General features: G+C 30.8%; 1 protein-coding gene across 1 annotated transcript in view; it reads left to right on the top strand.

Moving 5' to 3' along the window:
- Nucleotides 1-12,429, top strand: part of LOC145261202 (uncharacterized) — a 751,089-nt gene that overhangs the window by 581,503 nt on the left and 157,157 nt on the right. The gene's annotated exons all lie outside the window — the stretch shown is intronic.

The following is a 12,429-nucleotide window of genomic DNA, read 5'->3' as shown; positions in this document are numbered from 1 at the left end:
AAATGTGACGGAATATTTGATTGTTATGATGCATCAGATGAACAAGATTGTAGTAAATGATTACTGCATAAATAGATGCAATTTCTAATTGATACAAACATAATGTCAACTATTTTTTAGTGCTGCAAAATATAGAATTGCTTTCTCAAAACCAAAAAAATGTTCTTTGACATACTATTTTCAATTATTTTGATAAAAATCTAGTGACTTTATTAACAATTAATGCTTTAATAAAGTGACTTTAATAACAATTCTTTAATTCTCATTCTTCTCACCATTTACTGAATTCATATAACATTATTTGCACTCGTCTTCCTATGCACTGCACCTTTCTTTCACCTCTCACTCACTCAGCCACTGCACAACGTTGTCAACCAAACCATTTCAGATGTAAAAATGGACAATGTATCGATGCTAACAAGAAATGTGACAAAACATTTGATTGTTCTGATGCTTCAGATGAACAAGATTGTCGTAAGTTGATTGGGTATTAATTAACCTTACGACTGATATTGCATATGCATAAGTATTATATAAACAAGTTGTCGCGTATTGTGTAAAGTTCAATGTTCAATTAACTTAAAACATGTAGAGAGTATTATTGCCACAGGTGAGCTGATGCATTTGCTACTAGCCTCTCTTTTTCCAAGATAGGGTTCGACAAAGAATCATTAGCTAGGTACCGCTCTGTCAACCAAACTCCAACCCCTGTCCCATCGATGAAATGTTGCATGCTTGTGCTTATTTTAGCATTATTTTAAATAGATGATGTTCTGACGAACTCCAAGCCCTTAATGTAAATACCCCTGACAAACAACCAGCAAAATCGCACTCCTACACAGTAGAGATCCCTAGATGTTGGAAAGCCTTTTACTCTTATTTCTTTTCTCGGACTTCTAGACTTTGAAATTCACTCCCAGGTTCCTGCTTCCCTTACTGTGCTGACATGCAGAAGTTCAAGTGTAATGTGAACAGATATCTTGTTGCTCAACTCCCTGTAAATTATGTCTCGAATAGTAGCCCTTTACATCTAAGTGGCACTGTGCCTTATTTGGGGTGAAATAGCAATTATTATTATTATTATAAGCATGCCTTCTTGACTTTGATGTTAGTGCACGAAATAGATGCAACCTTAGATTATCTCAGTCTCTACTATTATATAAAAATATTCCATTGTTTAATTATATTTTAAAAAATGTAAATATTTCTCATAAGAAATCAGTTTGGATAAAGGGCAAAAATATGTGAGAAAATTCAATAAGTGAAACAAACATAACAGTAAAATGATTCCTGGGTAACGTCGGGTAGATGCAGGTTGCATAAAGAAAAGTAATTTATATATTTTTCACTCCCTTTCTTGAAATCCGTTCTCTTTTTACTATGCTTGTCTCCATTTTGCACTGCACCTAACATTTGTGTACCTTTCAGCCTCTATATCAATTTACTCAGCTCACCAATTTGAGTGTAAAAACCAACAATGTAAAAATACTGTCTACAAATGTGATTATGTTGATTGTTCCAATGGGTCAGCAATTCACTTTTTGTCAGAAAAATCGCTTGTGGAATGTGAAGATTAAAGAACTAAAATAAGGGAATCATTAATAGAGAAAAGCCGGCAAAATGATGTAATAAGTCTAAAAAAAAAATACAGTGGCTTTTTGGATATATTTCAATTGTCATGTGTTAAGGAAATGCTATATCTATCATGTGAGCACACTCCTCCAATATGATAGCATTGATAGTAGTTAGAGATGTGTGAAATATTTAAGATATTTTGATTCAATAAACATAACCGTATTTAATGAAAATAAATATATACTCAAATGTAAATAAAAAAAATCATTGCTTTTCTTTGTGTATACATTTTTTCGGCTCACTTATCTCCCTTTTGCACTGCACCTAACATTTTTCTGTATTTAACCTCTCTTGCTCAGCTACTTCACAACGTTGCCCAGCTCACCAATTTGAATGTAAAAACGGACAATGCATAGATGCTAGCTACAAATGTGATGACTATGTTGATTGTTCCGATGGGTCAGATGAATCCAACTGTAGTAAGTAATTAAATCTAGTTATTGTCATGTAACAAATGAGTTATATTTTAATTAGAATTATACTGGGGGAGGGGGTGGCTCTGCATTACATTGCCAATCTGAATGTAAAAACCAATTTGAATGTAAAAACGGACAATGTGTAAATGCTATCTACAAATGTGATGATTCAGATGCTTGTTCCGATGGGCCAGATAAATCCAATTGTAGTAAGTAATTAAAGAAAAGCACAAACTAGTTTTGGAGGTTTTTAATATAAAAAAATCTCATTTTCTGAATTTGTTTTTTTTTTTATGTAGATACTCCAATCATAAGTTTATTTTTTTTAATATCAAAGCATTTTTAATAAACAATTAGCTTTAGTTTACATTTTGCTAAGAAGAGTCCCAATTTCAGAGATTGATGGAGTGGGGTTGGAGTCACCCCTAGTTGCCATTTATCTCAATCAATAAATATTCTTCAAATTTCAGTTAGTTTAGAGTAGTTCAAAGAGGTTTTAGAGGAAATAATATAGGTGCAACTTATTTCAAAATTCAAATATTTCACATTTGCATTAAATTTGGTTTATAGTTATTAGACACTAAGTAAGATTTCCTGAATTTCAATTTCTTCTTTAAGCTCCTTAAGCTTAAACTTTATATTTTAGACATTTACTAAGATCAAATTCATGTAAAGAATGTTGGTCAAAATAACAATAACGACTTTTAAACATCAGTTTTTTGTAGCTATAGGTCTTTATTTCAATCTTTGTTAATGAACATAAGTTTTATCAAACTGTACTCAGACAAACATTCGTCTAATTACATACTGAAATTATATGTTGACATGGCAGCACACATCGCTCACATTTATATTTTGGGGCTTTCAAGTATTTGTGCACATAAACCTTATACACTAAACATTTTCTGTTGCCGTAGTTATAATACAGCTTACAACATGGCGACTCTCATAGTGCTATTATGTAGTAAGTAGTGATGTGACAATTCCAATATTTTTACTAATCCTGATTCCAATTCTTTTAAAATCGCTAAATATTTAGTTTGAGTTGTTGATTTTTTTTTTCCAGATTATTTTCAAAACATTTAATATGTGCATATATTTTCGCAAATATAAAATAAAAATACATTGTGGGAGATGATTTATAAATTTTAGTTTTAAAATCCATAAATATTTATTAGTAATGGAAGATAGTTTTAAACAAAAACAAGCAAAATAAAATTAAAATATTTTTTTTTTTTTGGTATCGGAAAATCCATACAAACATTTCCGTTTCTAATACTGATTTTAATACCTTAACAAGTTACAATATTTCCAATTCCGATTAATCGTCCCAACACTAGTAACATTCAGAAGTAAAATACTGAAAATTACTTGTTTGTTTATGCTCATGATGATGATGTTATTGAAACAGATTTCGATTCTAAGGGTTTACGACTCTGTTGAAGTAGTTACACCAAAAGTCGAATTATTTAGAAAATAAAACAATCTGGTACTTATGCAGAATAAGGACCATACTACCATCGGAATTTTCCGGGCATTTATGTAAAATGCTGGAAGATGTCGACCGAAATTTTGTGATCTTTTTTTTTTTTTTCTCACACAAACACTGATCAATTTTTTTATATAGAAAAACATTTTCTTTGTTATGAAGATAATTCAATAAAAAAAATTAATTAAATTAAGAACAACTTCTTTTTGTTATGAAAAATATACAATTTTATACAAGTTTTATTGGACAATTTTTAGAAAACTAAGAAAACTATATATCAAATCAAGAGAAAAACACTCCTTGTAAGGTAAGGTTCATTATTTTTCACTTTTTTTTTTTTTTTAAAATAAAATCAACTGATAGCAAACACAAAAATTTTGTATGATTTTTTTTTAATGATTATTTTTGTTGATGACAAATGTTTTAAACGACGTTTGCTGCTGCGATTTTATTGACCCGGTGTTTCGGCATTTTTACATAAACTGCCCGAAAAAGTCTAACAATAGAAAAATCCTTATTCTGCTTAAGTACCAACAAGCATTTTGTAACGGCAGGATTATTGCAAAGAAGCATCTTTTACATTTAATTTTAATCTTGTAAATTTTATATCTTAAGAAGTAGACGGTTTTCTTAAGACATTCATACAGATTGAAATCGGATGCCTGTTCTATGGAAATAATATATGCCTAAATAAATCTTAATAATGTACTAAAATATGAATTTAGTGTGAATCAAGAAATCTCATGAATCCTTTTTTAAAATTCTCATTTTCTTCTGTCTTGCCATTTTTTTCTGTTTCTATTTCACTTTCCTTTGCACTGCACCTTTCTCTTTCTTCCACCTCCTTTTCTCAGCCACATCACAACTTTGCCAACCCAACCAATTCAAATGTAAAAACGGACAATGCATCGATGCTAACAAGAAATGTGATCAAACATTTGATTGTTCTGATGCTTCAGATGAACAAGATTGTTGTAAGTTGATTAGCAAATATCGAAATTGCATTAATTTACACAATTTAAGATTGATAAACTTTAAAACAAGAATCTAAATAACTTTTTCAAAAGTAAAAAAAAAAAAAAGAAAAAAATTTATACAGACGTGATTTTTTAAACCAAAAGTATTTTCTCTTGCATATAATTATTTGAATTCAGTAGTTAGGATATAATTGTAATTTTAGAAAAACAGTTAAAACACTATTAATAATTAAATTTAAATTCTTAGCAATAATCGTAATTCTTTTTTTTTATAAAATTTAATTCTTCCGTTTTAAAACCTCTTCTACCTTCACATTTTTTCTTTGCGTTCATCTTTCTATAAAATATTTCTGAAAAGCTTTTTTTCTTCCATTTTTCGTTTTCTTTGCACTTGTTTTTCTATGCACTGCAACTTTCTTTCTTTCACCTCCTACTCTTAGCCACTGCACAACGTTGCCAACCCAACCAATTTGAATGTAAAAACGGACAATGCATCGATGCTAACAAGAAATGCGACAAAACATTTGATTGCTCAGATGCTTCAGATGAACAAGATTGTTGTAAGTTTGGCCTTAATAATTCGTGACCCTTCTAGTTAAAAAAAAATTACACAAGCAGAAACCTCCATTTTCGTTTCTACCTTTTTATTAAACTGAAATATAAATTATCATAAAATAAACCTGTGCAAGTTAATGTGCGCTATTATATTCAACCATACACCAGTTGATATGGGTGGTGAAACTTGTTGCAAATATTTGGAAGTTATTACAGAGTTAAAATATTCAAGATAATCATATTTATCATTCATAATTTCAATGCTTATGAATTTCACGAACCTTTGCTTAAATATCTCATTTTTTTTAAGAAAGCCTTTTCTTTTTTTATTTATATTGCATTTTTTTGCATTGTAGTGTTTAAACACTACACCTTTTTTCTTTTTTTTGCCTTTCACTCTGTCACATCGCAATGTTATCATTTAAAATAAAATGTCCATTTAATTATTGGTTATAAGATTCTCAATAGAAAATGATAGATATGATAAAAAGATAATTTCGAAAGGATATTAAAATGTATTTGGTATATTTCATTACTGAAAATTAATGTTAATTTCTGACATTAGTATTTTAAGGTCATATTTTAATCAATAATTCTAATTCAGTTGAACAGATAAATACTTATTTCAATATGACTTATGTTTTATTTTTTCTGAATTCATAAAATATTTCTTCAGGAAAATATTTTTCTTCTCTTTCTCGTATTTGCACTTTCGATGCTCTGCACCTTTCTCTTTCTTTCACCTCTTACTCTTAGCAACTGCACAACGTTGCCTACCCAACCAATTCAAATGTAAAAACGGACACTGTATCGATGCTAACAAGAAATGTGATCAAACATTTGACTGTTCTGATGCTTCAGATGAACAAGATTGTTGTAAGTTGATTGGACATTAAACATTATGAAAATTACATAAAGGAAGTACCATATCGACACAAATAGAAAATAATGCTACATATTTATCTTAGAAAAAAAACACTATTGTGAAACAGTATGATTTATTATATTTTTTATTTTTTTTTTTTTAATTACATTTTCACCCCAAACAAGGCAAATTGCCACTTTGGTGTAGGGGGCTACTATCAGGGGCAACAACTACTGGGGTACTATGTACGGATTTGGGCAGCAAGGTGTCGGTTCACGTTACACTTGAACTTCTGCATGTCAGTACTGTTGGGGAAGCAGGGACCTGGAATGGAATTCCAGAGTCTTGCGGTTCTGGGGAAGAAACTATTGGAGTAAAAAGATCTTTTACATCTAGGGACCTCTACAGTGTGGGGGTGGGATCTAGTAGCCTGTCGGGTTTGTCGAGGGTGCTCACGTCGTGGGGGCACAAGTGATTGCAGTTCGTCAGAGCATTCACCACTAAAATACTTGTAGAAAAGGCAGAGGGATGCAACATTTCGTCGATGGGACAGAGGCTGAAGCTTAGATGCCAGTTCAGGGCCTATCAGGTTTGCGACTCTCTTTTGAACCTTGTCAAGGAGCAAGAGACTAGTAGCAGATGCACCAGCCCAGATGTGGCAGCAATACTCCATACATGGGCGAATGGTGGCCTTATAGAGGTACAGGATACTTTCGGGTGTTAGTAGTTTTTTAGCACGGTAGAGAGAGCCTACCTTTCTTGCGGCGGCCCTGGCAATGCCTTCAATGTAATTGTTCCAACTCATGTTTCCTGTGAACGTTAGGCCAAGGAGTTTGAAAGATGGACTCTCAGATAAATAGTCGTGGAATAAAAACATTGAATTAAATACAATAACATACAATAGTTAATTTAAATAATTTTTTAAAACAAATATGCAAATTAATTAACCTTTCGGCATATGCCTAAGTAGTATATAAGAGGTTGATGCATCTATTTTGTCAGGTTGAATTAACTCGAACTATTCATTGATTTTCATGTTTTGAAATAGGTCTAAAACTTAGTTATTTTTGATAATATGATCGAACTCTTTGATTAATGTTTCGTAGATTCTTATTTTAATATTTTCTTGATTGATATCACATTATTTGCACTTGTTTTCCTATGCACTGCACCTTTCGCTTTCTCTCACCTCTCACTCATTTAGCGACATCACAACGTTGCCAAGCCAACCAATTCAAATGTAAAAACGGACAATGCATCAATGCTAACAAGAAATGTGACAAAACATTTGATTGTTCTGATGCTTCGGATGAACAAGATTGTCGTAAGTTGATTGGTTGTAAATCAACCAATGAAAATTGTACATTTTAAAATTAAATAAGATAAAGGTGAATTAATAATTCACAATATGTTGAAATCTCCATGAATTTATTAATTATTCATTCCAACTTGTTTGGTATCACCCCCATGAAAATGTATAAATTACACAATAATTTAATTATGTGCAAGCACATAGAGGCTAATGAAATTAAATTCAACTTACTAATTTAAAAGAATATTTTAAAAAATATATAAATTCAATCATTAAAATCTGATAAATCATTTTTTTAATGAATCCTCTCTATATAAAACCGTTTATTCTTTTTATAAAATTTAATTATTCTTTTATAAAATCTTTTTTTTTTTTTTCGTAATGTTTTGCATTTTTTTGCGCTTATCTTTCTATAAAATGTCATGATTTCTTAAGGAAAACTTTTTCGAGTTTTCTTTTCTCACCTTTTCTCCTATTTTTAAAAATCGTTTTGCACTTGTCTCTCTATGCACTGCACCTTTCTCTTTCTTTAACCTCACAATCACCCAGCTACTTCACAACGTTGCAAACCCAACCAATTTGAATGTAAAAACGGACAATGCATCGATGCTAGCAAGAAATGCGACAAAACATTTGATTGTTCTGATGCTTCAGATGAACAAAATTGTCGTAAGTTGATTAATAAAATCAAATTTAAAGAATGTTGAAAATATAATTTAGAACAATTCTCATTTTCTTTTTGTTTTTCAATTTATGTCAAATATTTTTCTTGGGTACATGTTTGAGATATTGTTTTTATCTTGGTTATTGTGTTTACAATATTCTGTCTGGTGAACTCTGTAGCCTTCTTCAGGTGCTATAGTCAACTTTTTGTAAATTTACTCCTTTATTTAATTTCTAATATTAGACTAACTTTATTGCACGTTTTATGACTTTTATATATCTGTTAATAGAGGAACTGAATAAAGAAAAATAAAGCTGTCAATAGTGACTTCCAAGAACCTACTTATTTGTTAACACATCTGATGTATTTACATTTAGAAACATAACATTTGTTCTAGCAAAAAATGTTATCAAATATTTGATTTTTAGAATCTTCTAGATGATAAATTTAGATGATCTGAACTACTGTTCTGATTTATGTCATTCTCACAATATATATATATATATATATATATATATATATATATATATATAACTGATTTTAAAGTGTGCTAATTTCGATATAGATTCCTAACTTCGACTAGAAGCACCTGAAGGTCTGAGGTTTCATGGAGCAAAACGTGAGAATAACGATCAAGATGAGACAGTAAATCCAATTAATACAAGTATTTGATTGTACCAAAATTGTAATAAGTAGATTATATTTCAAATTTCTTTTTATTTATTTTAGTCTAATTATAAACGTAATTAAAAACATAATTAGCACAGAAAGCTGAATATTCGCCATAGGCTATGTTCTAACAAAATTAATTTCTGACTCCAAACAAATTAAAAAAAAAAAAAAAAAAAAAATTAACTATATTTTTCTTTTACATAGGTATCACCACTTATCAAGGCCAAGAGGCCACTCGAGGATAAGGTTTAAAGAGTGTACAGTAAAAATTGGACAATATAGTAATCATTTGTAATAGAAATTCGGTAAATTTGTTAACTTATATGGAACAGCTCATCAAAAACTTGTTTGTTATCTATAAAAGTTAGAATGTGTGTGAAGACAATTCTCAACCTATATATTCAACGAATGTTTGACTTGAAATTTGGTATATAGGGTGTTCAGATATGTGGAAAAATTTTTAATCGGTTTTTATCCAGAAAAAATGTATGTTATGGGGTCAAAATCAAAAAATTGGTATGTGGAGTCATCGGATTTTAATCTGTTTACTGTTTTACGAATGTGCATGCGTGAATGGTTCAAATGACAGATTCCTTTATGTTAAGAATAAGTAGGTTTGAAAACATTTTTTTAAATCGTATCAAGCTGGCCTAGTGGTTATTGTACTTGACTCACTGTCTTTAGGTTTTAGTTTCGATCTCAGCTCGAGTATATATATATATATAATACACACACACACATTTTTACTTACAAGAAGCGAACTGTTTAGAAAAAACAATTCTCGCATGTACACATCTCAGTTTCTGTATGGATCAAAATATAATATTTATGTGTATTTTACCACCGGGAAACGTCGGGCAGCCTGCTAGTAATTAATGAATTGGAAATATTTTTTAACAGATATTCATTTAAAATGATCGTCACTTTTACTCTTACTCATTTTTCATTGTGCTTATCTCTCCATCCTGCACTTTCACCCAACATTTTTCTACTCTCACTTCCCCCACACAGCCTCCACATCACGTTGAATAGTGTTTATTATAGTCAATATTTTCATTGAAAAGAAAATGTCGATCTGATTATTGATTATAAGATTGTCAATAGAAAATGACAAACAGGATCCTGAACAGAAGCGTGCATTCTATCCCAACCATCATCAATGGACCTAAGGTCATCTCGTCAGCATCAGACAAGGCCAAACTATTTGCCAAGAACTTTGCAGCTAATTTTACCCTATACGAGAAGGCCATCAACTCCCCGTATTTCCTCCTATAACAGACAACATGCTATGCAACATACAAATATCTGTGCGTGAGGTCGCCAAGCTAATCAAGAACCTTGATTCCAGTAAAGCACCTGGCCCTGACGGCATTCCAGTTATAGTGCTGAAAAAACTTCAACCAGAACTTGCCCCCATACTTACAAAACGATTTAAGCGTTGCCTTAAGGAGAAGTGCTTTCCAACACCCTGGAAAACCTCATCAGTATGCCCTGCATTTAAGAATTCAGGTGAAAAGTCATCTCCCTCTCAGTACAGACCAATGTCTCCTGTGTGTAATGAGTAAGTTGTTAGAATCCATATTAAATAAAGTAGTCAACCACCTCAGCAGAAACAACCTTCTTAGTGACATGCAATATGGTTTCTGCTCCACAAGATCTACAGCAGATGTACTAACGGTTATATCTCATAGGATTAGTGAATCTCTTGACAAAGGCTTCCTTTCCAGGGCAATTGCTCTTGACATATCGAAGGCCTTCGATAAGGTATAGCACAAGGGCCTACTTCACAAGATTTCCAGCTTCGGTATCACTGGTAATGTTTTCTCAATCATTAAATCATTTCTCTCCGATAGGTTCATAAGAGAAGTGGTTGATGGGCAGAAATCAGAGGTCCACAGTATTAATGCTGAAGTCTCTCAGGGGTCCATCCTGGGCCCAACTCTTTTCCTGATCTACATCAATAATCTCCTAAAACACATACTTAAATCATTCGTTGACATCTATGCTGATGACACGACCATTTATGGCAACACATCAAAGGCCGTAAATGACAATGTTCTCTCTAATTCTCTCTCTTCTGATCTCGAAACGATGACAAAAGGATATTAAAACATGTTTGGCATATTTTATCATCACTGAAAATTAAATGTTAACCTCTTAGATTAGCATCGTTTGGGTTATATACTAAGTAATAATTTTAATTGAATAATTCAGCAGATTATTTTTCATATTTCAATGCCACATATTGTCTTGTTTCTTGAAAATATTTAGTTTGTATAAAATATTAATGTTTCATTAGAAAATCATTTTCTGTTTTCTTTGCACTCGTCTTTCTATGCACTGCACCTTTCTTTCTTTCACCTCTCACCCACACAGCCGCATCACAACTTTGCCAACCCAACCAATTTGAATGTAAAAACGGACAATGCATCGATGCTAACAAGAAATGTGACAAAACATTTGATTGTTCTGATGCTTCAGATGAACAAGATTGTTGTAAGTTGATTAGAAAATAAAAAAAATTGCATTAATTTACACAAATTAAAAGATGGTTATGTTAAACAAGAATCTAAATAATTTTTCAAAAGTAAAATATGAACCTCCTACAGACGTGATTTTTTTTTAATCAAAAATATTTTCTCTTCTATACAATTATTTGAATTCAATAGTTATATAATTGTAATTTTAGAAAAACAATTACAACAAAATTTATAATTAAATTTTCATTCTTACGAATAATTTTAATTCTTTTATAAATTTAATTCTTCCGTTTTAAAACCTATTTTTTCTTTGCATCCATCTTTCTATAGAATGTTATCGTTTCTTAAAACCTTTTTTCTTACATTTCTCGTTTTCTTTGCACTCGTTTTCCTATGCACTGCACCTTTCTCTTTCTTTCATCTCCTACTCTCAGCCATATCACAACGTTGTCAATCCAACCAATTCGAATGTAAAAACGGACAATGCATCGATGTTGACAAGAAATGTGACCAAACATTTGATTGTTCTGATGCTTCAGACGAACAAGATTGTCGTAAGTTTAGCCTTAAATAATTAGTGACTTTTCATGTAAATAAAATTATACAAAAAGAAACTTCCATTTTCATTGAAATCATTTCATTAATCTGAAATATAAATTATCTAATTATTACATATTACAAATCTGAATTCTTTTAAAAACAATTCTATTTATTCTTTGCTTTTTCTTATTGATAGTAATAGCTGGTACTATTAGTTTGCTATCGTTTCACAGAGTACTGCTTGACATGCTTGAAATATTTATTAAAAATATAAAACATTTCTCTTATAACTTTTCAAACACATAACCTCTTTCTTTGTTTATATAAATACTTCAACAAATATTCATTAAAAATAATCTTCATTTTTTTTTCTTACCAAATATTTTTATTGAGCTTACCTTCTCCTGCTACCCTGCACCTAACCTTTCACTTTTCCCACATAGCCTCGACATCACGTTGCCCAACTCACCAATTTGAATGTAAAAACGGACAATGTATAAATGCTATCTACAAATGTGATGATTATGATGATTGTTCCGATGGGTCAGATGAAACCAATTGTAGTAAGTAAGAGTAAATAGTTAGCATGTATTCAAATCGATATTTTATCATAGAAAAGAAAATGTCCAGCTGATTATTGGATATGACCTCTAAAACGAATGACTCATAACTGATTTAAATATGCAGCTATGACAAAACGATAATTTTATAAGGATATTTAAACATGTTTGGCTTATTTTATCGTCACTGAAAATTAAATATATATATTGATTTTAGCATCGTTTAAATCATTCAAAATAATAATTGAATAATTTTAACATAAA

This window comes from Euprymna scolopes, chromosome 37 (genome assembly GCF_053919585.1).
Source record: "Euprymna scolopes isolate OS-2025 chromosome 37, ASM5391958v1, whole genome shotgun sequence".
Classification (NCBI taxonomy): Eukaryota; Metazoa; Mollusca; class Cephalopoda; order Sepiida; family Sepiolidae; genus Euprymna; species Euprymna scolopes.
Note: the sequence above shows the minus strand (reverse complement) of the source record. Positions and strands in the feature narration are given on the sequence as shown.